This window comes from Balaenoptera physalus (genome assembly GCF_965194825.1).
Source record: "Balaenoptera physalus genome assembly, chromosome: 14".
In the NCBI taxonomy this organism is placed as follows: domain Eukaryota; kingdom Metazoa; phylum Chordata; class Mammalia; order Artiodactyla; family Balaenopteridae; genus Balaenoptera; species Balaenoptera physalus.
Genome location: NC_138893.1, coordinates 43,250,984 through 43,277,366, shown reverse-complemented (window position 1 = coordinate 43,277,366; position 26,383 = coordinate 43,250,984). Strand labels below are relative to the sequence as shown.

The following is a 26,383-nucleotide window of genomic DNA, read 5'->3' as shown; positions in this document are numbered from 1 at the left end:
TAAGTAATTGGGCTACTCAAAGTGATATAAAATGATGTGATTTCTCTACTAGAGCATAATTGGATTTGGCACCCATTATAATTAGTTAAATATTTTGGAAGGTCAGGAGAAGTAAATCACTGAAAGAAACATCTACTACATTTCTTTGGTGTGTTTCTGTGGATTGCAGATGGTCATAGCCTCAGCATAAAATTCATCATTTGTAACTCAAATTGTGCCTTGTATCCCGAGACTACACCTAAAATGAAATCCAAGGAAAATGACAATTCAAAGGACAAAGGAGATGAATGTTTGCAGTAAGCTCCTTATAAAAATAGTTCATCTTCAGGTAGTGCACAGGGGAGATTATCAAACCAGGCTTGCTACTATAATAGATAAATATAAACTTCAAATACATACTGGAGCTCTTTTCTGTTCATCTTCAAGCTCCCAACCCTTCCCTTCATGATGTTGTACAGCCCATAAGGCATGAGCAGAGTCACTGCTCTCAGGGCCTGCATCCTCTGAGTATGTGGTGGATGCAAACAGTGCCCCAGCTTACAGGTGAATCACAGCCCAGGGACAGTCATACAGCAGCACTATTTTCAAGAGTATCCAAATAACACCCAGTTAATTCATTAAACCACTTCTGACAGCCATTCACAAAACTTCCCAAAGCCCCAGTGTGTGCACTAGACCCTATTTATCAGGTAACAGAACAGGGCTTCAGAGACTCAAGTATATTTATGAAAAAAAAACTATAGGTAATATCATATTCAATGATGAATGTCTCAAAGTGTTTCCCTTAAAAAAAGGAACAAGATCAGAATACCTGCTCTTACCAGTGCTATTCAATATTGTACTGGACGTTTTAAACAGAGTAAATAGGCAAGAAAAAGTAATAAAGGTCATTCGAATTGGAAAGGAATAAACAAAACTGTCTCTATTTTTTGATGGCGTGACCCTATGTATAGAAAATCCTACAGAATCACAAAAAAAGCCCTACTAGAGTTAATAAATACATTCGGTAAAGTTCCTGAGTACAAGGATCAACACATAGAAATCACCTGTGTTTCTGTATACCATCAATAACAATCCAAAAAGGAAATTAAGAAAATTCAATTTATAATAGCAGCCAAAGAATTAAATAACTGGGAATAAATGTGATCAAGTGAAAGATGTGTACATTCAAAACTACAAAATAATGCTGGAAGACATTTTAAAAGACCTGAATAAATGGAAAGACATCTCACGTTTGTGGACTGGAAAACTTAACATTGTTAACATGGTACTACTATCCAAAGCAATCTACAAATTCAATGCAATCCCTATCAATAACCCAAAAGCCTTTTCTGAAAAATTTAAAAGAATTGAAATCCTCAAATTTATATGGAATACCAATGGACTTTTTATCCAAAGTAGAAAAACTATGAAATCATCAAATTAATTTGGAATTGTGAGGAACTCTGAATAGCCAAAACAATATCAAAAAAAAGAATAAATTTGGAGGACTCACTTCTTGATTTCAAAACTTACTACAAAGCTGCAGTAATCAAAAGCCTGTATAACTAGGATAAGGACTGGCATATAGAGCAATGGAATAGAATTAAGAGTCCAAAAATAAATGCATTTATTTATGGCCAGTTGGCTTTGACAAGGGTGTCAAAACCATTCAGTGGGAAAGTAAAATTCTCTTCAACAAATGTTGGAGGTATAACCAGATATCTACATGCAAAAGAATGATATAGCCTCACACTATATAAAAAAAAAAAATTAGCTCAAAATGGATCAATGTCCTAAATATGAGTTAAAACCATGACATTCTAAAAGAAAATATAGGGATAAATCTTCCTGACTTCATGTTTGCTAGTGGATTCTTAGATATAACACCAAAATAAAAGCAACGGAAGAAAATATAGATTAAATCAGACTTCATCAAAAAATTTTTGTAAATTTTGCATCTGAGGACATTATCAAAAAATGAAAAGATACCGTAGAGAATGGGAAGAAATGTTCACAAATCATATATCTTATCAGAGATTAGTATCCAATATATATAAAGAAAAATTATAGCTCAACAACAAAAAGACAAAAACCCAGTTTAAGAAGAAGAAAAGAACCTGAATAGACATTTCTCCAAAGAATAAACAAATGACAAACAGGAACATAGATGCTCAACATTATTATTAGGGAAATGCAAATAAAAAGCACAATGAGGTACCACTCTCCACCCATGAGGGTGACTATAATTATTTTTTAAAGAAAAAAAGAACAAATATTGGCAAGGATGTGGAGAAATTGGAACACCTGTCCATTGCCGGTGGGAGTGTAAAATGGTTCAGCTGCTGTGGAAAACATTTTGGTGGATCCTCAAAAACTTAAACATAGAATTATTATATAACCACTCCTAAGTATATACCCCAAATAACTGGAAATGGGTACTAAACTATATACATGTCCATCTACATTTATGGCAGTACCATTAATAAAAGCCAAAAGTAGAAAACAACCCAAATGTTCTTTAACAGATGAATGCATTAAAAAAATTTTAGTGTATATATTGAATAGAATACTACTCATCCATAAAAAGGAATGAAGCACTGATACATGCTACAGTATGTATGAACCTCAAAAACATAATGATATATGAAAGAAGCTGACCCAACTGTCAGATAGTCTATATTTCCATTTATATTAAATATCCAAAATAAACAAATGCATAGACACAGAAAGCAGGTTTGTGATTGCCATGAGCTAAGAATAAGAAGATAGTGGAATAGAGGGTAACTGTTTAATGAGTATTGGGCTGCCCTTTGGGGTGATAAAAATATTTTAAAATATTTTGGAACTTAATATAAATGGTGTTGTACAACATTGTGAATGTACTGAATGCCCCTGAATTGTACATTTTATTTATTTTTTTATTTATTTATTTTTTTAGTTTTTCATTTATTTATTTATTTTTTTAAACATCTTTATTGAAGTATAATTGCCTTACAATGGTGTGTTACCTTCTGCTTTATAACAAAGTGAATCAGTTATACATATACAATATGTTCCCATTTCTCTTCCCTCTTGCATCTCCCTCCCTCCCACCCTCCCCATCCCACCCCTCTAGGTGGTCACAAAGCACCGAGCTGATCTCCCTGTGCTATGCGGCTGCTTCCCACTAGTTATCTATTTTACATTTGGTAGTGTATATATGTCCATGACACTCTCTTACCCTGTCACATCTCACCCCACCCTCTCCCCATATCCTCAAGTCCATTCTCTAGTAGGTCTGTGTCTTTATTCCCGTCTTGCCACTAGGTTCTTCATGGCCTTTTTTTTTTTTTTTTTCCCTTAGATTCCGTATATATGTGTTAGCATACTGTATTTGTTTTTCTCTTTCTGACTTACTTCACTCTGTATGACAGACTCTAACTCCATCCACCTCATTACAAATACCTCCATTTCATTTCTTTTTATGGCTGAGTAATATTCCATTGTATATATGTGCCACATCTTCTTTATCCATTCATCTGTTGATGGACATTTAGGTTGCTTCCATGTCCTGGCTATTGTAAATAGAGCTGCAATGAACATTTTGGTACATGACTCTTTTTGACCTATGGTTTTCTCAGGGTATATGCCCAGTATTGGGATTGCTGGGTCGTATGGTAGTTCTATTTGTAGTTTTTTAAGGAACCTCCATACTGTTCTCCATAGTGGCTGTATCAATTTACATTCCCACCAACAGTGCAAGAGTGTTCCCTTTCCTCCACACCCTCTCCAGCATTTATTGTTTCTAGATTTTTTGATGATGGCCATTCTGACCGGTGTGAGATGATATCTCATTGTAGTTTTGATTTGCATTTCTCTAATGATTAATGATGTTGAGCATTCTTTCATGTGTCTGTTGGCCATCTGTATATCTTCTTTGGAGAAATGTCTATTTAGGTCTTCTGCCCATTTTTGGACTGGGTTGTTCGTTTTTTTGTTATTGAGCTGCATGAGCTGCTTGTAAATCTTGGAGATTAATCCTTTGTCAGTTGCTTCATTTGCAAATATTTTCTCCCATTCTGAGGGTTGTCTTTTGGTCTTGTTTATGGTTTCCTTTGCTGTGCAAAAGCTTTTAAGTTTCATTAGGTCCCATTTGTTTATTGGTGTTCTTATTTCCATTTCTCTGGGAGCTGGGTCAAAAAGAATCTTGCTGTGATGTATGTCATAGAGTGTTCTGCCTATGTTTTCCTCTAAGAGTTTGATAGTGTCTGCCCTTACACTTAGGTCTTTAATCCATTTTGAGTTTATTTTTGTGCATGGTGTCAGGGAGTGTTCTAATTTCATACTTTTACATGTACCTGTCCAATTTTCCCAGCACCACTTATTGAAGAGGCTGTCTTTTCTCCACTGTATATGCTTGCCTCCTTTATCAAAGATAAGGTGACCATATGTGTGTGGGTTTATCTCTGGGCTTTCTATCCTGTTCCACTGATCTATATTTCTGTTTTTGTGCCAGTACCAAACTGTCTTGATTACTGAAGCTTTGTAATATAGTCTGAAGTCAGGGAGCCTGATTCCCCCAGCTCCATTTTTCGTTCTCAAGATTGCTTTGGCTATTCGGGGCCTTTTGTGTTTCCATACAAATTGTGAAATTTTTTGTTCTAGTTCTGTGAAAAATGCCAGTGGTAGTTTGATAGGGATTGCATTGAATCTGTAGATTGCTTTGGGTAGTAGAGTCATTTTCACAATGTTGATTCTTCCAATCCAGGAGCATGGTATATCTCTCCATCTATTTGTATCATCTTTAATTTCTTTCATCAGTGTCTTATAATTTTCTGCATACAGGTTTTTTGTCTCCTTAGGTAGGTTTATTCCTAGATATTTTATTCTTTTTGTTGCAATGGTAAATGAGAGTGTTTTCTTAATTTCATTTTCAGCTTTTTCATCATTAGTGTATAGAAATGCAAGAGATTTCTGTGCATTAATTTTGTATCCTGCTACTTTACCAAATTCATTGATTAGCTCTAGGAGTTTTCTGGTAGCATCTTTAGGATTCTCTATGTATAGTATCATGTCATCTGCAAATAGTGACAGCTTTACTTCTTCTTTTCCGATTTGGATTCCTTTTATTTCTTTGTCTTCTCTGATTGCTGTGGCTAACACTTCCAAAACTATGTTGAATAATAGTGGTGAGAGTGGGCAACCTTGTCTTGTTCCTGATCTTAGTGGAAATGGTTTCAGTTTTTCACCATTGAGGACAATGTTGGCTGTGGGTTTGTCATATATGGCCTATATTATGTTGAGGAAAGTTCCCTCTATGCCTACTTTCTGCAGGGCTTTTATCATAAATGGGTGTTGAATTTTGTCAAAAGCTTTCTCTGCATCTATTGAGATGATCATATGGTTTTTCTCCTTCAATTTGTTAACATGGTGTATCACATTGATTGATTTGCGTATATTGAAGAATCCTTGCATTCCTGGGATAAACCCCACTTGATCATGGTGTATGATCCTTTTAATGTGCTGTTGGATTCTGTTTGCTAGTATTTTGTTGAGGATTTTTGCATCTATGTTCATCAGTGATATTGGCCTGTAGTTTTCTTTCTTTGTGACATCTTTGTCTGGTTTTGGTATCAGGGTGATGGTGGCCTCGTAGAACGAGTTTGGGAGTGTTCCTCCCTCTGCAATATTTTGGAAGAGTTTGAGAAGGACAGGTGTTAGCTCTTCTCTAAATGTTTGATAGAATTCACCTGTGAAGCCATCTGGTCCTGGGCTTTTGTTTGTTGGAAGGTTTTTAATCACAGTTTCAATTTCAGTGCTTGTGATTGGTCTGTTCATATTTTCTATTTCTTCCTGGTTCAGTCTCGGCAGTTTGTGCATTTCTAAGAATCTGTCCATTTCTTCCAGGTTGTCCATTTTATTGGCATAGAGTTGCTTGTAGTAATCTCTCATGATCTTTTGTATTTCTGCAGTGTCAGTGGTTACTTCTCCTTTTTCATTTCTAATTCTATTGATCTGAGTCTTCTCCCTTTTTCTCTTGATGAGTCTGGCTAATGGTTTATCAATTTTGTTTATCTTCTCAAAGAACCAGCTTTTAGTTTCATTGATTTTTGCTATTGTTTCCTTCATTTCTTTTTCATTTATTTCTGACCTGATCTTTATAATTTCTTTCCTTCTGCTGGCTTTGGGGTTTTTTTGTTCTTCTTTCTCTAATTGCTTTAGGTGCAAGGTTAGGTTGTTTATTCGAGATGTTTCCTGTTTCTTGAGGTAGGCTTGTATTGCTATAAACTTCCCTCTTAGCACTGCTTTTGCTGCGTCCCATAGGTTTTGGGTCGTCGTACCTCCATTGTCATTTGTTTCTAGGTATTTTTTGATTTCCCCTTTGATTTCTTCAGTAATCACTTCGTTATTAAGTAATGTATTGTGTAGCCTCCATGTGTCTGTATTTTTTACAGATCTTTTCCTGTAATTGATATCTAGTCTCATAGCGTTGTGGTCGGAAAAGATACTTGATACGATTTCAATTTTCTTAAATTTACCAAGGCTTGATTTGTGACCCAAGATATGATCTATCCTGGAGAATGTTCCATGAGCACTTGAGAAAAATGTGTATTCTGTTGTTTTTGGGTGGAATGTCCTATAAATATCAATTAAGTCCATATTTGTTTAATGTATCATTTAAAGCTTGTGTTTCCTTATTTATTTTCATTTTGGATGATCTGTCCATTGGTGAAAGTGGGGTGTTAAAGTCCCCTACTATGATTGTGTTACTGTCGATTTCCCCTTTTATGGCTGTTAGTATTTGCCTTATGTATTGAGGTGCTCCTATGTAGGGTGCATAAATATTTACAATTGTTATACCTTCCTCTTGGATCGATCCCTTGATCATTATGTAGTGTCCTTCTTTGTCTCTTGTAATAGTCTTTATTTTAAAGTCTGTTTTGTCTGATATGAGAATTGCTACTCCAGCTTTCTTTTGATTTCCATTTGCATGGAATAACTTTTTCCATCCCCTCACTTTCAGTCTGTATGTGTCTCTAGGTCTGAAGTGGGTCTCTTGTAGACAGCATATATATGGGTCTTGTTTTTGTATCCATTCAGCCAGCCTGTGTCTTTTGGTGGGAGCATTTAATCCATTTACATTTAAGGTAATTATCGATATGTATGTTCCTATTCCCATTTTCTTAAATGTTTTGGGTTTGTTATTGTAGGTGTTTTCCTTCTCTTGTGTTTCTTGCCTAGAGAAGTTCCTTTAGCATTTGTTGTAAAGCTGGTTTGGTGGTGCTGAACTCTCTCAGCTTTTGCTTGTCTGTAAAGGTTTTAATTTCTCCATCGAATCTGAATGAGATCCTTGCTGGGTAGAGTAATCTTGGTTGTAGGTTTTTCTCCTTCATCACTTTAAGTATATCCTGCCACTCCCTTCTGGCTTGCAGAGTTTCTGCTGAAAGATCAGATGTTAACCTTATGGGGATTCCCTTGTGTGTTATTTGTTGTTTTTCCCTTGCTGCCTTTAATATGTTTTCCTTATATTTAATTTTTGACAGTTTGATTAATATGTGTCTTGGCGTGTTTCTCCTTGGGTTTATCCTGTATGGGACTCTCTGTGCTTCCAGGACTTGATTAACTATTTCCTTTCCCATATTAGGGAAGTTTTCAACTATAATCTCTTCAAATATTTTCTCAGTCCCTTTCTTTTTCTCTTCTTCTTCTGGGACCCCTATAATTCGAATGTTGGTGCGTTTAATGTTGTCCCAGAGGTCTCTGAGACTGTCCTCAGTTCTTTTCATTCTTTTTTCTTTATCCTGCTCTGTAGTAGTTATTTCCACCATTTTATCTTCCAGGTCACTTATCCTTTCTTCTGCCTCAGTTATTCTGATATTGATCCCATCTAGAGTATTTTTAATTTCATTTATTGTGTTTTTCATCATTGCTTGGTTCCTCTTTAGTTCTTCTACGTCCTTGTTAAATGTTTCTTGCATTTTGTGTATTCTATTTCCAAGATTTTGGATCATCCTTACTATCATTATTCTGAATTCTTTTTCAGGTAGACTACCTATTTCCTCTTCATTTGTTAAGTCTGGTGTGTTTTGACCCTGCTCCTTCATCTGCTGTGTGTTTTTCTGTCGTCTCATTTTGCTTATCTTACTGTGTTTGGGGTCTCCTTTTCACAGGCTGCAGGTTTGTAGTTCCCGTTGTTTTTGGTATCTGTCCCCAGTGGCTAAGGTTGGTTCAGTGGGTTGTGTAGGCTTCCTGGTGGAGGGAACTAGTGCCTGAGCTCTGGTGGATGAGGCTGGATCTTGTCTTTCTGGTGGGCACGTCCACGTCTGGTGGTGTATTTTGGGGTGTCTGTGGCCTTATTATGATTTTAGGCAGCCTCTCTGCTAATGGATGGGGCTGTGTTCCTGTCTTGCTAGTTGTTTGGCATAGGGTGTCCAGCACTGTAGCTTGCTGGTCGTTGAGTGAAGCTGGGTCTTGATGTTGAGATGGAGATCTCTGAGAGATTTTTGCCGTTTGGTATTACGTGGAGCTGGGAGGTCTCTTGTGGACCAGTGTCCTGAAGTTGGCTCTCCCACCTCAGAGGCACGGCCCTGATGCCTGGCTGGAGCACCAAGAGCCTTTCGTCCACACGGCTCAGAGTAAAAGGGAGAAAAAATAGAAAGAAAGAAAGAAAGAAAGAAAGAGGCTATAATATAGTGAAGTAAAATAAAGCTATTGTAAAGCAAAGCTATACAGACAAAATCTCACCCAGAAGCATATACATATATACTCACAAAAAAAAGGAAAAGGGGAAAAATTAATATATCCTGCTCCCAAAGTCCACCTCCTGAATTTGGGATGATTCGTTGTCTATTCAGGTATTCAACAGATGCAGGCACATCAAGTTGTTTGTGGAGTTTTAATCCGCTGCTTCTGAGGCTGCTGGGAGAGATTTCCCCTTCTCTTCCCTGTTCGCACAGCTCCTGGGGTTCAGCTTTGGATTTGGACTCGCCTCTGCTTGTAGGTCGCCTGAGGGCATCTATTCCCCGCCCAGACAGGACGGGGTTAAAGGAGCAGCTGCTTCAGGGGCTCTGGCTCACCCAGGCCGCGGGGAGGGAGGGGTACAGAGGAGGCGGGGCGAGCCTGCATCGGCCGAGGCCAGCATGACGTTGCACCAGCCTGAGGCGCGCAGTGGGTTCTCCCGGGGAAGTTGTCCCCGGATCACGGGAGCCTGGCAGTGGCGGGCTGCACAGGCTACCGGGAGGGGCGGTGTGGAGAGTGACCTGTGCTCACACACAGGCTTTTTGGAGGCGGCAGCAGCAGCCCCAGCGTCTCACGCCCGTCTCTGGGGTCCGCGCTGATCGCCGCGGCTCGCGCCCTTCTCTGGAGTTCGTTTAGGCGGCGCTCTGAATCCCCTCTCCTTGCACGCAGCGAAACAAAGAGGCAAGAAAAAGTCTCTTGCGTCTTTGGCAGCTGCAGACCTTTTCCCGGTCTCCCTCCCAGCCAGCTGTGGTGCGCTAACCCCTTCAGGCTGTGTTCACGCCGCCAGCCCCAGTCCTCTCCCTGTGATCCGACCGAAGCCGAGCCTCAGCTCCCAGCCCCGCCCGCCCCGGTGGGGGAGCAGACAAGCCTCTCGGGCTGCTGAGTGGTGCTCGGCGCCGAGCCTCTGTGCGGGAATCTCTCCGTTTTTCCCTCTGCGCCCCTGTTGCTGTGGGATCCGCGCTGATAGCTGCGGCTCGCGCCCGTCTCTGAAGTTCCTTTAGGCGGCACTCTGTATCCCCTCTCCTCGCGCACCAGGAAAAAAAGAGGGAAGAAAAAGTCTCTTGCCTCTTCGGTAGCTGCAGACTTTTTCCCGGACTCCCTCCGGGCTAGCTGTGGCGCGCTAACCCCTTCAGGCTGTGTTCACGCCGCCAACCCCAGTCCTCTCCCTGCGATCCGACCGAAGCCCGAGCCTCAGCTCCCAGCCCCGCCCGCCCCGGCGGGGGAGCAGACAAGCCTCTCGGGCTGGTGAGTGCTGCTCGGCACCGATCCTCTGTGCAGGAACCTCTCCGCTTTGCCCTCCGCACCCCTGTGGCTGCGCTCTCCTCCGTGGCTCCGAAGCTTCCCCCCTCTGCCACCCGCAGTCTCTGCCCGCGAAGGGGCTTCATAGTGCGTGGAAACCTTTCCTCCTTCACAGCTCCCTCCCACTGGTGCAGGTGCCGTCCCTATTCTTTTGTCTCTGTTATTTCTTTTTTCTTTTGCCCTACCCAAGTACGGGGGGAGTTTCTTGCCTTTTTGGAGGTCGGACGTTTTCTGCCAGCGTTCAGTGGGTGTTCTGTAGGAGCAGTTCCACGTGTAGATGTATTTCTACTGTATCTGTGGGAAGGAAGGTGATCTCCACATCTTACTCTTCCGCCATCTTCTCTCCTCCCCTGTACATTTTAATTGGTTAATTTTATCTTATATGAATTTCACTTTAATTTTAAAAAAGGTTGAATACTGAAGTCTCCAACTATTATTGCTATTTTCCATTCTGACAGTTTGGGATTTTTTTTCATGTACTTTGGAGCTCTATTGTTAGCTGCATAACTATTATAATTGTTTCATCTTCCTGATGGATTAATCATTCTAAAATTTTATTTTTGTCATTCATAACAACATTTGTCTTGAAGTCTATTTTGACTATATTAGTATAGCCACTCCGTATCTCTTCCTTTTAATTGTTTGCATGACACAACTTTTTCCATCTATTTAATTGTAATCTATCTGTGTCTCTAAATCTCAGTGTGTGTGTTATATATATTTAGTTGGATCATACTTTTTTATTTTTCTAATTTCTATCTTTTTATTTGTTTAATTCATTTATTTTAAATGTAGAATTTCCATCTGTTATTTTGCTATTTGTTTTCTTCATGTTTTATGCCTTTTTTGTCCTTCTAGTCCTTTATTACTGCCTTCTTTTTTATTAAATAGATATATTCTAGTCTACCATTTATATCCCTTATCATTTATTTTACTATAATTGTTAGTTACTTTTAGAGTGGTTGCCCTGAGGTTAGGAGGATTTTATGCAGTTGATTTGTGTAAAATTTTGCTTCCAGACTTTCTGCAATAGTTCTTTATGGATTTTATTTTCCTTTTATTCATTTCAGGGTACTGAAGTGTTTTTACAAGGTTCCAAGTCTAACAATGTGCTTTCCTTCAGTTTAGCAAATGTCCATATACTTTAGTGGGGTTTTGTTTGTTTCTTTTATTGGTAAAGAAAGAGTTTTAATCTATAAAAATATTGCATCACTATGTTGTATACTTGAAAGTATTATAATATTGTAAGTCAACTATACTTCAATTAAAAAATAGTTGTAGATTATTTCATTTTATGGTCTAATGCTCTTCACGGTTCTAAGTCTCAAAAACATGGAGAAGAGATTCATTGGCACAGCTTGAGTCAGTTACTCCATCCTTAAAAGGAAACTTTGCCAAGAGGGTGTGTCGTATAACAAGCACTATCTATTTAGAAGTTGTATCTTTGTAAACCAAATGGTATTGGAGGGTAACATTTTAGGAAAAATTTCACTGTTTTTTGCAGAAAATGGAGGACTACTGGTCAGATAAAATAATTAAGTACCCATTAAAGCTACGTGTATGAGGGAAGGCCCTGCATCAGCCATGTAATTGAGTACAACTTCCTATAAAAATAGAATAAGAAAAAAGAATAACATGGTATATATAATCAGGTAAAATTGTTAATAACTTAGTCCTGTGGTCCCATTCTCAACTCCATTTGAGTAGCCCTTCTCCGACATTTTGTTCTGTTTAAATTCCACATACCCCACAACACTCAATGCATTTCTTTCTCCCTCCTTGAAGCTTTTACCAAGTACCATCCATAGCTGTCAATCCTTTCCCCCAACTTCCAGAAGAAGGAGAAGAAGCAGTAGCAGAAGCAGAAGAATGTATACATTGCATTTGTTGATGATACAATGTGTTTACTGTACATTGTTTTTGATATAAAATTATTTATAAGAATTATTATTGTATATTTATAAGAAATATTCATAAGAATTGTTAAAGGCATAGTTAAAACTATCTTTGTTGTTTCATCATCAATTTGTACCACAAACCTTGTTAAACCCCTAGTAAGATTATGTTTGGGAACAGATCTGGGGAAGAAGAGGTTTAGTACTGCTTATATGAAGCACACTGAATAGCCCAACAACAAGCAGAATAGTTGACTTCCAGTGTAACTGACTCTTTGCTAAGACATAAATTGGTTCCTAGTCTGAATAATACCTTAAGAAACACCCCATGTTGAGAGATAAAACTTACACCATTTATCATATATTAGACAGTGTTTGTCCACCTTGAAGCATTATAGTAATAATGATCATGGAGTAAGGAGACCATTACCCTATTTCTTTTATTATCTATTTAGGGCTCATCTCAGAAGAGGAAGTTCAAAGGGGTATTCTTTGTTTTCCAAAAGTTAAGGGAAGTTTGTTTTTCAACACAGATTTTTAATGCTAAAGCTTGTCAAATCAAGCATTGAAAATAACTAACACACCAGCTCACTAATTTTGACTACAGTAACAATTTGAATTTTTAAAAACTCAGAATTATGAGGAATATTTAAAAGGTGAAATAACTTGAATCTGGTTAACAAGTGTAAATGCTCCACACAACAAACATTCCTTAAAAAACTAATCATGAAATTTGGCATTATTCTATTTATTATTAGGATGTAAACAATGATCCCTGCATAAATGAAAATAGCTTGTTCTTTGAAATGTTAAATTCTTCCTTTTATACCTGTCTACATTATTGTTTGTTGAGTTTTATAATTTTTTTCTTAAATATATGCAATAGGTTAAAGTTTAAGTTGACATTCTCATTTAATAATTACTTGTCTTCAAGAGGTAACTAAAGCCACTTTCATGGGCAAAATAATGAGGCTGAAAGGTATCTTGTGACTTGCCTGAGGACAGGTGGGTGTAGGGGGTGGGGCTAGAATCAAGTTCCTCGTAATAACTCAGGTAAGCATTGACCAAAATCTACCCAGTGTAAATCACTGAAGTCTGAATAAATAAGAAGATTTTTTTAAAGAGATATATTGATTACCAAAAATAAAATCAAAATCCCCTCTCTGTGTTAATTCTTAAAGTTCTTAGGGACTTGGTATATGAAGTGCTGGGAAGTGGGATGGAGGCATTCATCTCCCCTGCTTTTGGGGAAATTGGACGGCACTGTAAAATTTATCATTTCTTTGTTGGTCTGGCCCAATTTAAAAACAATAATATATGTTAAAATAAATTAATTACATTTCTTTCTATCTCTGTCATGAGTAAAACATTGGAGCCAAGTTAACTTTTGAAGTTACACAAGCACCCATTCTCCTGGATCCTCTGCCTACACTGTTCCTGTGCAGGAATGTTTACGGAGGAAATTAGATTCACTATTTGCTGAAACCAATGTATTTTGCTGGTGGCTCTACCAATCCAATTAACTCCTCTGACAATACAGTAAAATTAGGATACTGGATTATGTTTGTAGCCAATCAGAAAAGTCATGGTCGAATGTCATTCTTGTAACATTACCTAGAGTTATGAAATCCTAGTACTGAAAAATACTTCATGGAGTAGGAGAGAAAATTTAGGAGGAAAATGAGGAACAGTTCTTTTCTTTAGATCATGATATGAAAATCGTAACTCTTACATATGCTTAGGAGTAAAGGCGGGTTTTTTTTTTCTGTAAGAATCAGAAATATGCGGGGCACAAATTAGCAGAAAGACATCTCCCTATTATAATTAACAATATTATTACTATCACATTAAAAAAATTAACACTGATGGGAGAAAATATATAAAATGGATGGAATATTGTGTTAAGAAATCAATAGACCCAAGTCCCAATTTTATTTCTGCTGCTCCTTGAGCCATAACCTCTCTCATTTGAAAGGTGGAAGTAATAAGTCTGCTATCATGAGAATCAAAAGAAATGACATATGTGATGTGCTCTGAAAAGTATTAATCGTAAGGTATAATTCATAAAATAAAATTAGAATAATACATAATTCTTCTGGAATTATTTTAAACTCTAGTACAAGCAAATCTTATTTTATACATTAGAAATGCACACAAGGAAATATTTATTAAAAAATTTTGAGAACCAAACTTCACTTTAATTGTGCTAAAGACAAATAAGTAGACCTCTCACTCCCTTGGTATAAATATTTTGTAAATGAGAATGGAGTTTGTAATATACCACAGAAAAATTGAAGAGCTTATGCCAGAAAAGCAAAAAGTCACCATGACTGGGCAAATCAACATGAATAGAAAGTGCTCTTTTGAGAAACTCAAAGCCAAGTGCTAAAAACCAAGCAAGTGAGCAATTCTGAACACCAGGACCAAAATTTTAACCCCAGTCCTTGATCTCTCATCACCAGTTTCTACCCTCTATAGCCACAGTTTAGCCCTGATTCAACAATGGTAATAGATAATTCTCCCAACAATGCTTCTGGGTTGGTATTATAATCCACAGTTCAAAAATAAGAAAACTGAGGCTCCAGGAGATTATGTAATCTCCTCAAGGTCACACAGCAAATAAGTGAAGAGTTATTTGATTTAAGTTTTGCCTGAGATCTCCAAAGCTCATGTATTTTTTACTCCTTTACTCTAAGCAAAGAAGTCAGGTATTTCTTTTGAAGTGACAAGTCTGCTTTCATCTTTGTAACCCATGTACATCTAACTCAATTTCCTTCCCTGACTACTCATCACAGTCAAAACACCACATGTTCTTGATTACATAGTTAAGAGAGAAGTACAGATGGTTCCTGATGGAACAAGATGATGGCAAGAACAAATGACAGATGGGCCTCCTCCATTCCTCAACAGAGTGAGAAGGTAGAACTAGATAATGAGAGCATTAAGCTGCTCAGAACATCCGCATGGCTGCCATGAGATGGGAGGGTTAGGGGCAGAGACACTGGGGGAGTAATATGGCTACCCTATCATTGTCTGTTATCCACCGACCAGCCCTCCATTAAAAAGGAGTCCCTTTTGCACAGCTGACACCAACAAGGAAAAAATCATCGTTAATCACAATGAATGCCTCTGCCCAGGCTGCTTGGAAATGACTTTTAACCAGGAAAAGCCTTGGTCATGAGCATGAACGGACTTAAAGTAAAACACTTGGTGAAGCTGCTGGAGGTCTCTAAAACAAACCTTGAAATAATTTGTCTGAAATTCTCTTACTTGTAGCAATTATTAATCCTTAAGTCTCATTAGTTCCTTTGCTGGTAAAATCAGTGTTATGAATGAAATTCCTTTGTGGATCACTTAGCTTTGCTTTCTTCTTCAGACAGTACACAGTTACAGAGAGCTCTAGGCCAGAAAGTGTGGGTTACTCAGAGCACACCCATCTCCACTATTAAAAGGGAAGAAAAACATTCTGCTATCAGTGGGAAAACAGCATAAGAGCATTTTTTACATAGAAAGTATTGCTTCCCTAATATTTTATATTGGTATAAGTGTCTGACCTAAAAGTTTAGATAGTGTTAGAGCTAGTTTATGCCTTATCAAAAACGAACGTTTGGGCAAAGAGTGAAGTAGAAGGAGTAAAGCAGATGGGTTAAAGCAAATAGAGCTTATCTGCAGAAGAGAATAATGGGACACATGAACAGACAGAAGCAGAAATGAGAGACAATGTGGTCTCAGAGAGAGAGATACACAGAGACAGAAATAGAAATCAAGACATAATCTGACAGAGTCAGATGCAGAGAAAAATCTTTAATGGTTTTCAGCTATCAAATCCAATTCCCATAAAATCTGTGAGATCTCTATGCTTTTGTTGTCATATATTTTACTTATACAAAAGTTATAAACTATATAATACATTGTTATTATTATTTGTATTTAAACATTCAATGAGCATTTTAACACCTTATTTGAGCTATAATTCACACACCATACAATTCACTCATTTAAAGTATAAAATTCATTGTATTTCTGTGGTATCAGTTGTAACATCTTCTCTTTCATTTCTGACTTATTTGTGCCCTCTCTCTTTTTTTTCTTGGTGAGTCTAGCTGAAGGTTTGTCAATTTTGTTTGTTTGTTTGTTTGTTTTCAAAGAACTAGCTCTTAGTTTCATCAGTCTTTTCTATTGTCTTTTTAGTCTCTGTATCATTTATTTCTGCTCTGACCTTTATTATTTCCTTTCTTCTACTAAATTCGAGCTTTGTTCTTCTTTTTCTAGATTCTTTAGGTGTAAAGTTGGATTGTTTAAGATTTTTCTTACTTCTTATGCTAGGCTTGTATTGTTATGAACTTCTCTTTTATAACCACTTTTGCTTCATCCCATGTATTTTGGTATGTTGTATTTATGTTTTCATTTGGCTCTAGGTTTTTTTTTTTTATTTCTCCTTTAATATCTTTAATGATTCATTGTTTGTTCGGTAGCATGCAGTTTAATCTCCATATTTTTGTGGTTTTTCCAGTTTATCTTGTAATTGACTTCTAGTTTCATGTCATCATGGTAAGAAAAGGTGCTTGATATGATTTTAATTATCTTGAATTTACTGAGACTTGTTTTGTGGCCTAACATGTGAACTATCTGGAGAACGTTCCATGTGTACTTGAGAAGAATGTATACTCTGCTGCTTTTGGATGGAATGTTCTGTATATATCTACTAAGTTTATCTGGTATAATGAGTCATTTAAGACTGACGTTTCTTTATTGATTTTCTGTCTGGCTGATGTATCTGTTGATGTTAATGGGGTGCTAAAATTTCCTACTATAATTGTATTGCATCAATTTCTCCATTTAGAGAGTCTGTTAATTTTTGCTTTCTATATTTTGTTTGCCCCTATGTTGGGTGTATATATAGTTATAAATGTTATATCTTCTTGCTGGATTGACTCCCTTATCATTATGTAATGCCCTTCTTTGTCTTTTCTTACAGTCTTTGTTTTAAGGTCCATTTTTTCTGATATATAGCTACACCAGCTTTCTTTTTGTTTCCATTTGCATGTGATATCTTTTTCCATCCTTTCACTTTCAGTCTGTGTGTGTTTTAGATCTGAAGTGAGTCTCTTCTAGGCAGTTATAGATGTGTCTTTTTTTTTTTATCCATTCAGCCTATCATTTTTTAAATTGCAGGATTTAATATGTTTACATGCAAATTAATTATTAATAGGTATGTACTTATTGCCATTTTGTTCATTGTTTTCTGGCTGTTTTGTAGTTTCTCTTGGTTCCTTTCTTCTCTTTCTCTTTATCCTTGTGGTTTGATGGCTTTCTTTAGTGTTATATTTCACCAATAAATTGGACAGCCTAGAAGAAATGGATAAATTCCTAGAAACATACAATCTTCTAAGACTGAATCATGAACAAATAGAAAATATGAAGAGACTAATTACTAGTAAGGAGATTAAATCAGTTAAAACAAACAAACAAAAAAACAAAAAAACCTCCCAACAAAAAAAAGTCCAGGACTAGAAAGTTTCACTGGTGAATTCTATCAAACATTCAAAGAAGATTTAATTCCTATTCTTCTCAAACTTTTCCAAAAAATCGAAGAGGAGGGAATACTTTTAAAGTTATTTTAGGTGACCAGCATTAACCTTATACCAAAAACAGAGAAGGACACAACAAAAAAATGAAATTTCAGGCCAATATCCTTGATGACCAGAGATGTAAAAATCGTCAAAAAATATTAGCAAACCAAGTTCAACAATGTATAAAAGGATCATACATCATTAGCAACAGGGATTTATTCCAGGAATGCAAAAGTAGTTCAACGTCCACAAATCAATGTGATACACCATATCGACAAAATGAAAGATAAAAATCTTGCAGTCATCTCAATAGATGCAGAAAAAGCATTTGACAATATTCAACATTCACTTGTGATAGAAACTTAACAAAGTGCGTATAGAGGGAACATAATTCAACATAATAAAGGCCATATATAACAAACCCACAACTAACATCATACTCAATGATGAAAAGCTGAAATCTTTTCCTCTAAAATGAGGAAAAAGACAAGTGCCCATTATTACCACTTTTATTCAACATAGTGTTGGAAGTCCTAGCCACAGTATTTAGTCAAGAAAAAAAGGGAAAACACATCCAAATAGGAAAAAGTAAAACTGTCCCTATTTGCAGATGGCATGATACAATATAAATATATCTATATCTATCTACATATAGATAGATATAGATATAAAACTCCAAAGACTCCACCAAAAAACTGTTAGAATTAATAAAGTCAGTAAAGTTGCAGGATACAAAATCATTATACAGAAACCCATGGCATTTTTATATACCTATAACTAATTATCAGAGAGGGATTTAAAGAAAAACAATATTATTTATATTTGTATCACAAAGAATAAAATACCCAAAAATAAATTTAACCAATGAGGTGAAAGACCTGCACACTAAAACCTATTAGACCCTGATGAAATAAATTGAGCAAGACACAATAATGGAAATATATCCCATGCTCATGGTTTGGAAGAATTAAATTGTTAAAATGTCCATTTTACCCAAAGCAATCTACAGATTCCGTGCAATCCCTATCAAAATTCCAATGGCATTTTTCACAGAACTAAAACAAATAATCCTAAAATGTGTATGGATCCACAAAAGATCCCAAATAGTCAAAGCAATCTTGAGAAAAAAGAACAAAGCCAGAGGTATCACACTCCTTGATTTCAAACTATACTACAAAGCTATAGTAATCAAAACAGTAAGGTATTGGCTTAAAAACAAACACACCAGTCTATGGAATAGAATTGAGAGTCCAGAAATAAACCCATACATATATGGACAATTAATTTATATAAAAGCATCAAGAAAATACAATGGAGAAAAAAAAACCAAAGAGATTCTCGTAATAAATACTGTAACACTTCACTCATCTATAACTAAGTGCCTTACTTTAAATATCTCTAGGAAGTAGACCTTGAGACAAAGATCTAAATGCAGGTCATTGACCTGTTGGAGGGAAACCTCATGAAACACAGTAGGGGAATATGGTAGCCAGACAGCAAAAAGTAGGAAGCCAATATCAGTGAGTTATTGAGCATGTTAGCATTATGAATGACTAGGGTATAATCATACTACAAAAGTCTGGGAATTAGTGGGGAATGTACACCTCAGAGTTATCCCACTTGGGGGTGGGAAGGGAACTGGGGTACTTATGCACCAATTCCATCAGTTAGGGCCCTCTCCCTCCTTAAGAGTGATAATTCCCCAGCACATCTGGCCTATAGACCTTACAGGCAGAGGAGGCTCTGATGGTCAGAGAAAGCCTCAAACAGACAGGAAGCATGTACTGCAGTTGCAAGTTGGGTCAACATGCAGTGAAAAGGCAAGGGCAGAGGGGATGCAGTCAGGGTACCAAATGTGTCTTCTATGATTACTTATTTGTCAACTTTCTAAAACAGATCTAGATGAAAAATCCAGCTAAGAAAGGTATCCTTGAGTACTCAAAGCTCCTTTCCTTTGGAAAATGCCACAAACTCCCACTTAAACGTATTTGCTCACTCCTAGTAGAGGCTTCGAACCTTTACAAAATTTCAGTAACAAAGGGCATCTGGTTCCCTAATTCACTATAGCTTTCATATTAGATGCAGTGGGTGCTTCCTAGTGGCAGACATATGCTGAAAACACAATAAATGACAGTGGAGTTGTAAGAGCTGACAGTGAAGAAGTAACAGCTGACAGTGAAGAAGAAGGCTGAAAACTGTAGAAAACAGATAAGAGAACAATGAACATAGATCTTTAAGGAACAAATAATCTTACACTTTCCAATATCCTTAAAGGCATATTATATTAAGCTCCAGGATAATAAATAATGACCATAATAGGCACTGATTAATTCAACAGTTACTGAGCATGTTAGTGTGTCATTTGCATTGTTGTAGATGCAGGGGAAATATAATTAATAGTGCCATCAATGTCACAGCCATTATGGAGTTACCATCCTGTGATGAAGGCAATTTACCTAAAACAAACAAACACATATGTAAAGTGGTTATGTTTAAAAATGTAGGAAATAAAATTCATCTTAGAAAAAATAGTCAAATAGAACCTTATTTTTAATTTTGAGGGAATAAGTATGGGCGTGCTTTATAAATAAATAAAGAAAACTTGGTTATTCTGAAATATTCATTCACCAGGAGTGATCAATAACTAGACTTTTATAGTAACTGCCTTGCACTTTCTCCCCCTTCTGCTTGCCGCCTGTGTGAAAGGCTTTAGCAAACAATTTTGTGGTAAACACAGGGCTATGCAGAGGAAAGAAAATCTTATAGAATTAATCCTCAGAAAGAATAACTAACGCTTGGAGAATTGTAAATAGTGATGCTAAAAGGACAACTGGAGTGCAGTATAGTGCAGAGAGCTTTGGAGTCCTGGAGTCTGAAGCTTACCTCAGCTCTCTAGTGACTGTGTAATCTTGAGCAAGTAACTTTCCCTCTCTGAGCCTCAGTTTTGGGGGATATAAAATGAATTTTTTGATAATACCTAGCTTTGAGAATTGGGAAATTGGATTGAAATATCAAATGAAAAATGTCTAGCTCAGCAGTTCTTGGCACATTGATAGCACAAACTCAATAAATAGCAGTTCCCTCCTAGTCATACAAATATTCAGGTCACTCTGCTAGCAATGGAGACAGATTTGTGTTGATCAGTCCTCATATTTGAGTCCAAGAGTGGCTGGTGATTACTGCTCTTGACTATGTTTGCATGCATATTTTGTTAAATTGGTTTTATCTGGGAGAAGCTATCAACGTGGGGATTTCAACTCTACAACCTAGACTTGTTACACTTATTAACCATACTCAGCTCACCAAACAACTGGCTTCAGAATCAGGAGTAGCATTTTGCTTCTGGCGTTTATCTACAATTCACTTTGCTCTGTTCCAAGTGTTCTCTGTAAAAGTGCAAAGAATTCTAATGTTTCAGTACTTGGAAAAATGTACTGAGCTTCCAGAATCACTACCAACCAGGGCCAAATATGAGGAAGGAGAGATGGGTGAAGAGCAGAACCCATCCCAGACCCACTCTGGATGTTTAAGGAAAGCCAACTGCTTACAGCACAGGTCACACTTGCTTAACTAGTTGTAGTCAGAGCCTTAAGAGATTCACAAAGAAATTAAGTAGTAAGAAATAACTAAAGAGAATTTAACAATTTCATACTAAACACAGAACAGAATATAATAAACAAGACGGCAAATGAAATTGCAGGTTAATGACATTGTACTTTACAATATAACGAGGCACATACAGTACTAGGCTGGAATAAAATGTATTACAGGATATAAATGTACATAATGGCAGTTTATAAATAAATTATTCTACACTGATTGCAATTAAATTGCCTTGCTTTAATACTACCTTGTAATTAAGGTGTAGAGTGGCTTGCTGCCTTGTTACTCCCTGATCAACAACAAATACAAATATTTTTCTCAGCTACAGTAGTTGTAAATAAACACCCAAACTATTTAGATAAACTTTTTTTTTGTCAGATGAATATCCACGTACAAGATCCGATTATTACAAATTGGCTAAACCTGCAAACACCATCAATTCTGACTCAGTACTCTCACCAAAGACTATTTCCAATTGTTTCCAATTAAGGAAAATTGTTTCCAAGTTAAGGAAACTTTTAAGTCTTCCAATTTTACCTTTCATCTATTCCATACTACTAGATAGATGGCACTCTGGTCAGAAATGCCACGGCAACTATGAGCTTGGCTGCGCCAGTATGTAAGGCCCCATCTCCTCCCCGCCTACTGTCTGAGTCAGGGGTACTTCCTTTGGGCTGCTGTGTGTAGTTCTGTCTTGGCACTGTGCACACCACATTCTAAGCATCCATTCACAGGCCTGTTTATGTTGGTCCTGAGGACAAAAGCATGAGGCCTTTCATGCTCCAGATCACATTCTCTTTCTAGAATTGGGTTAGAACCCAAGTGTATACAAAGGAAATGAAAACCCCACAATGCCTGCCTTTAAGGGGCTTCAATTTGGCAAGAGGAATAATAACATACAAACCAGTTAGGTAAGGCACAGTAACATTAATTTTCAACAATGTTACAAGAAGCAATTTTGGGAAGTTGAATGGAAAGAGCGACTAATTAGCTGGCGAGTAATAGGAAAGTTCATGCAAGTGGCATTTCTTTGCCCTGGGACTTAAAGGAAGAGACTTCTGCCAAGGATTTCTTGTGTGTGTCTCTTTTTACATAAATTAAAGGACATCTATTCAAAGTACCATTCAATGAAGGAGGAAAATCCATCATGCTTGAAGAACAAACAACCGTATCTGTACTAAGGAAAACCAAACAAATTTTTTAAATAAATAAATAAATAAATCCTGGATTGAGGAGAGAGGGAATATTTTTAGAGAAAGGTCAGAGGGAGGGGGAATCGCAAGAAAAAGATAATTTAGCACCAACGGGGGAGTGTGACTAGAAGAAAGTCACTATCAAATGTAAAATAGCTGATTCTCCAGGTGAATGGGCTGGGGATAGACAGATCAAAGGAAGTACGCAGATTTCAATGCATTGCTCTGTACTAATGAGTCAACTGTAGGCAAATTTTAAGTAGGAAAAGGTTAGCTAAATGGATCAGGTTCTCAGGATACCCAATAAATGGCAGCCCTCTGTCCCATCCTGGGTTCTGAACAAAAGAATAAGGTCAAGGGGAGTTCAAAATATTACCTTTACTATGATAAAATCAAAGCGAGGGGGTTGGGCATAGGTTATTATAAAAACAAATATAAGCAAAACAAAGCCAAACAAATAGGTCTGCCAGTTGACCCCAGAATCAGAAAGACTATCAGTGCACTCAGAGGTGTTGGGCCAGGGCAAGACCCCCCACACATTTGAGGAGGAAGCAAAGGGAAAAGCCACCTCTGAAAAAACAGCAGAGAATACCACCTACCTGCAGGCAGCTGCCACCTGAGAGGAAAAGCCAAGGAGGTCTGATATGTTACAAATTTACCAATCCAGTAAGTCATCCCAAAGGGGTCTCATAAATCTTCATTCCTAACAAGCAGCCACCACTCCCATCCCATTCTACTTCCCTCCCCACTCCAACCCTGCCCCCAACCGTTGTTGATTTTCTTGCAGTTTGTAAACGCTCTTTGAGGAGCAATGCACTACTACCTCATCTGCCTCTCTCCACACTTTTATTGTGATGGCCTAGCACAGTAATAGTAATGAACCACGTCAAACTTGGCATAATTCTCCATTACTAGTCCTACATAATTATTCACTGAATTGTTATTCTGTTTTCATTTTATTTTTCCAAGTAAATATATATATTTTTAAAGAAATCCTCTTTACCTTGTTGGTCCAAAGAGAGTCAAAGATCATCTTCAATGAAACAGTTGCATGATGACTTTTCAAGTGTGTTGAAGAGCACTTCATTAAATAGTTCTCCAAAGAGCAGTTGTGAGAAACAGCCATCAAACTCTTCTGACAATCTTTTTCCAAGAGCTCTCCACCCCAGCAGAAATGACATATGAAGACCTTAGGACCCAGGCATTCACGCAAATCTCATCCCAGCTTTCTTGGATAAGTACACAGTGAAACAGTCACATCTTTCTACTCCTCAGGTGTTTTAGGTACTCTTTCAATTAAAGGACAATTAGCAAGTAATTAAGCCCTATCCTTCCTTTTCCATCCTGAGCCAAGACATTAAATCTGAAGAAGATTGGAGGATGTGAGATCAAGCAAGGAGACACAGGAGTTGGTAGCTATCTATTTTGTTCTTGCAAAGATTTCACTGAGAGAGAGTATTTTCTTTGCTTATGTCTGTCTTATTTAACTAATTGTGGTGCTACACTTGGTCCATAATGACAGCCTTTAGAATCAACAGACATTTTAGAATCAGTAGAGATTTCAGGCACCACTGTTTTAGTTAACAAGGTATTTCATTATATTAGATGGTGAATGATGGAGATGTCCTTGGATCTTATCAATTATAAATGAGCTATTGCTTGAAGAAAACCAGAAGGGCTATCCCTTGAGATCAGCCAGGCTGTCCTCTCTACAGGAACAGGCTTTGTGAGTTAGACAATAATGATTCAGCTTTAGTGATTCAGGCTCTCTGATCTAAGGCAATGATAATCCTCTGGGCTCAGCCTAACACACTGAGAAGGACAGCTCCCCATAGAGTAGGCCCTGACCTTCAGGAAGCCCCTGAGGAAATATCTTCTAGTTTGTTCATTCCACTTAAGTGCAGGGTCCTGGGACAAACTAGAGCAAGGCAAAGTCATAGAGAGCTGACTGGAAGATGGGAGTTACATGGGTGTCCTAAACAGACAAAGATTTTTATCATTTCAAGTTACCTTTATGTTTACTAATTTATCTAATAATCACAGTAATAAAATTATAATAGCTACAACTTGTGTGGACATTCTATGCATAAGACATTGTGCTAAGTACCATACCTCATCCAAACCCACAACAATCTTGTGAGATAGAATTTATTACTAACACCATTTTTGTAGGGTGATGAGGAAAATGTGATTCAACATACTAAAGATTTTTGTCCAAAGCTATGTGGCTAATGATTGGTGGTCTTAGGATTAAAGTCCAGGTTGATAAGATACTGAAGCCAATGGTCTAACCCACCATGTTATAGCCCAGCAGTACTCTTATCAACCAATTCAGATTAATGGGGGACAGAGAACCCTGATGACCTGAGTTCTTTGTCAGTCACAAGCACAATGAGCCCCCATTTGTTGGTAAGATTTGGGAGGCATCAAACTTTACTGGTTCAAAAACCCACATCCACAGTGGGCCAAAGATTATTTTTGGCCATCAGCGAAGGCTTCCTTTTATTCATATATTGTGTACAAAGGAAGAGGAATTTATCAATATTCTTTGACTATTTTCAGGCATCCTGTATGGCTTGACGAGATGGAAATAGAATGAAGAACAGCATAAAGGAAGAGAGAGTCCAGATATCATGTCACTTAAGGAGATGTCAAAATAATGACAGGAGGATTTATCTTCTTTTATTTGTTTGTTTTCTAGGGTAAAAAAGTTCCCTTAGAAAAAAGTCAAGGTTTGTCATAGTTACCAAAGGGAAAAAAGTATTTCTGCATTCTTAATCTATTCAGTAGTCAGCATAGTAGACTGAAATAATAAAATGAAAATAGTAATTCTTACTTGGGATTTGTAATTTTACAGAGTGCTTTAGTGTTTATTGCCCTCTTAGATCCTTACAGCAGCCATGTAAGAAAACAGGATGGAGATTATTTACCTCCCATTCTACAGGTGAGGAAATTAAATTTTTTTTTTAAGTTTTGACACCATAAAAACTAAAAAATTAGCCTAAGGTCACACGGTTAGTAATTAGCAGAGCCAGCACCAACCGCTGGTCTTCAGCTTCAAGTATCCCTTCTATTACAGCTCAGGGACTGGTTGAAATAAAAAGTAAAGATCTCAGAGAATCAGGGGGCAGTTGATGGAGAAATCTGTGAACAACTGATCCTATTTTGTCTTTACCATTTCCTATTCTTCTCTGAACCTTGCGCTTTAGAATAAAATTCCATATGTTTGTCCTTAAAAGTTATTTCCCGAATATATCTCACGGCGAATTGAGGCTAAGGACATACCAGCTAATGGTTTAAAGCATTTTTGTGTTTCCCATTATTATTATCTTGACCGTTATGAAACAGAGAGATCTAAGCATGTTCCAGCCTACTGTGTTATGAAGGTGGTAGAGTCGGGAGGAAATAAAGAAAGATATTCATTTTTTCAACCAGATAATAATGATTTTAAAATGTTTCAGAGTCTCCCTTTAGTTTAGGGAGGTTAATTGGGCAAAGTTTGTATGTGGGGATGGGCAGGTGCTAGTTTTTCTCACTATTCAGTGCAGCAGGGCCAAATGTGTGTTTTCTTTATTTTGGTTTGGTTAGTGTTAGGTTTTTAATTATTGTGCAATTTCCTTAAGCAAATTATTACCAACACTGCCTGTACCAGATAATCACACTTTCTGCTTCTACTGTTACCAGATCAGAATAAATGAGTTAGATCATGGTGCCATATCTTGAGAATTTTTCGTATTCAAGGGTCTAGGGCTCAGAAAAATAATCCTAAATCTTCTTGTCTTTGGAAAGTCAATTGGAGTTGAGCAGAATAAAAAACATATACCTATAGCTAATTTTTGATGAGACCAAAAGCTGAAGAAAATATAAGTGCAGACCTACAATAAGCATATATGAGCTTTATTTGTGCTTTCACCTAGGATGAGTTACAAATGACGCTAGAGACATGTTTTCTATGCTTCCGTCCCACCATAGTTTCAAAGACTAGTTGAAGAGACAAGGTTTCTGTGTATATTACATGCAAAGAAACAGGAAGGTGGTTCCCCATGAACAAGACAATCAGTATTAGGTATCAACTGGCCAGTTTTTAGTCACTTACAAGGATAATGTGGTACTTGAGAGT

General features: G+C 37.2%; 1 protein-coding gene across 10 annotated transcripts in view; it reads right to left on the bottom strand.

Annotated features, from left to right (window-relative positions):
- Nucleotides 1–26,383, bottom strand: part of LOC309643036 (uncharacterized protein) — a gene marked incomplete at its 5' end in the record, with an annotated part of 739,057 nt that overhangs the window by 432,136 nt on the left and 280,538 nt on the right. Inside the window, one exon of one of the 10 annotated variants that reach the window (XR_014253502.1) lies at nt 17,115–26,095. The exons of the other annotated variants lie outside the window; for them this stretch is intronic. Of the gene's footprint in view, nt 1–17,114; nt 26,096–26,383 lie in introns of those variants that run through there. 10 annotated transcript variants of the gene reach the window in all.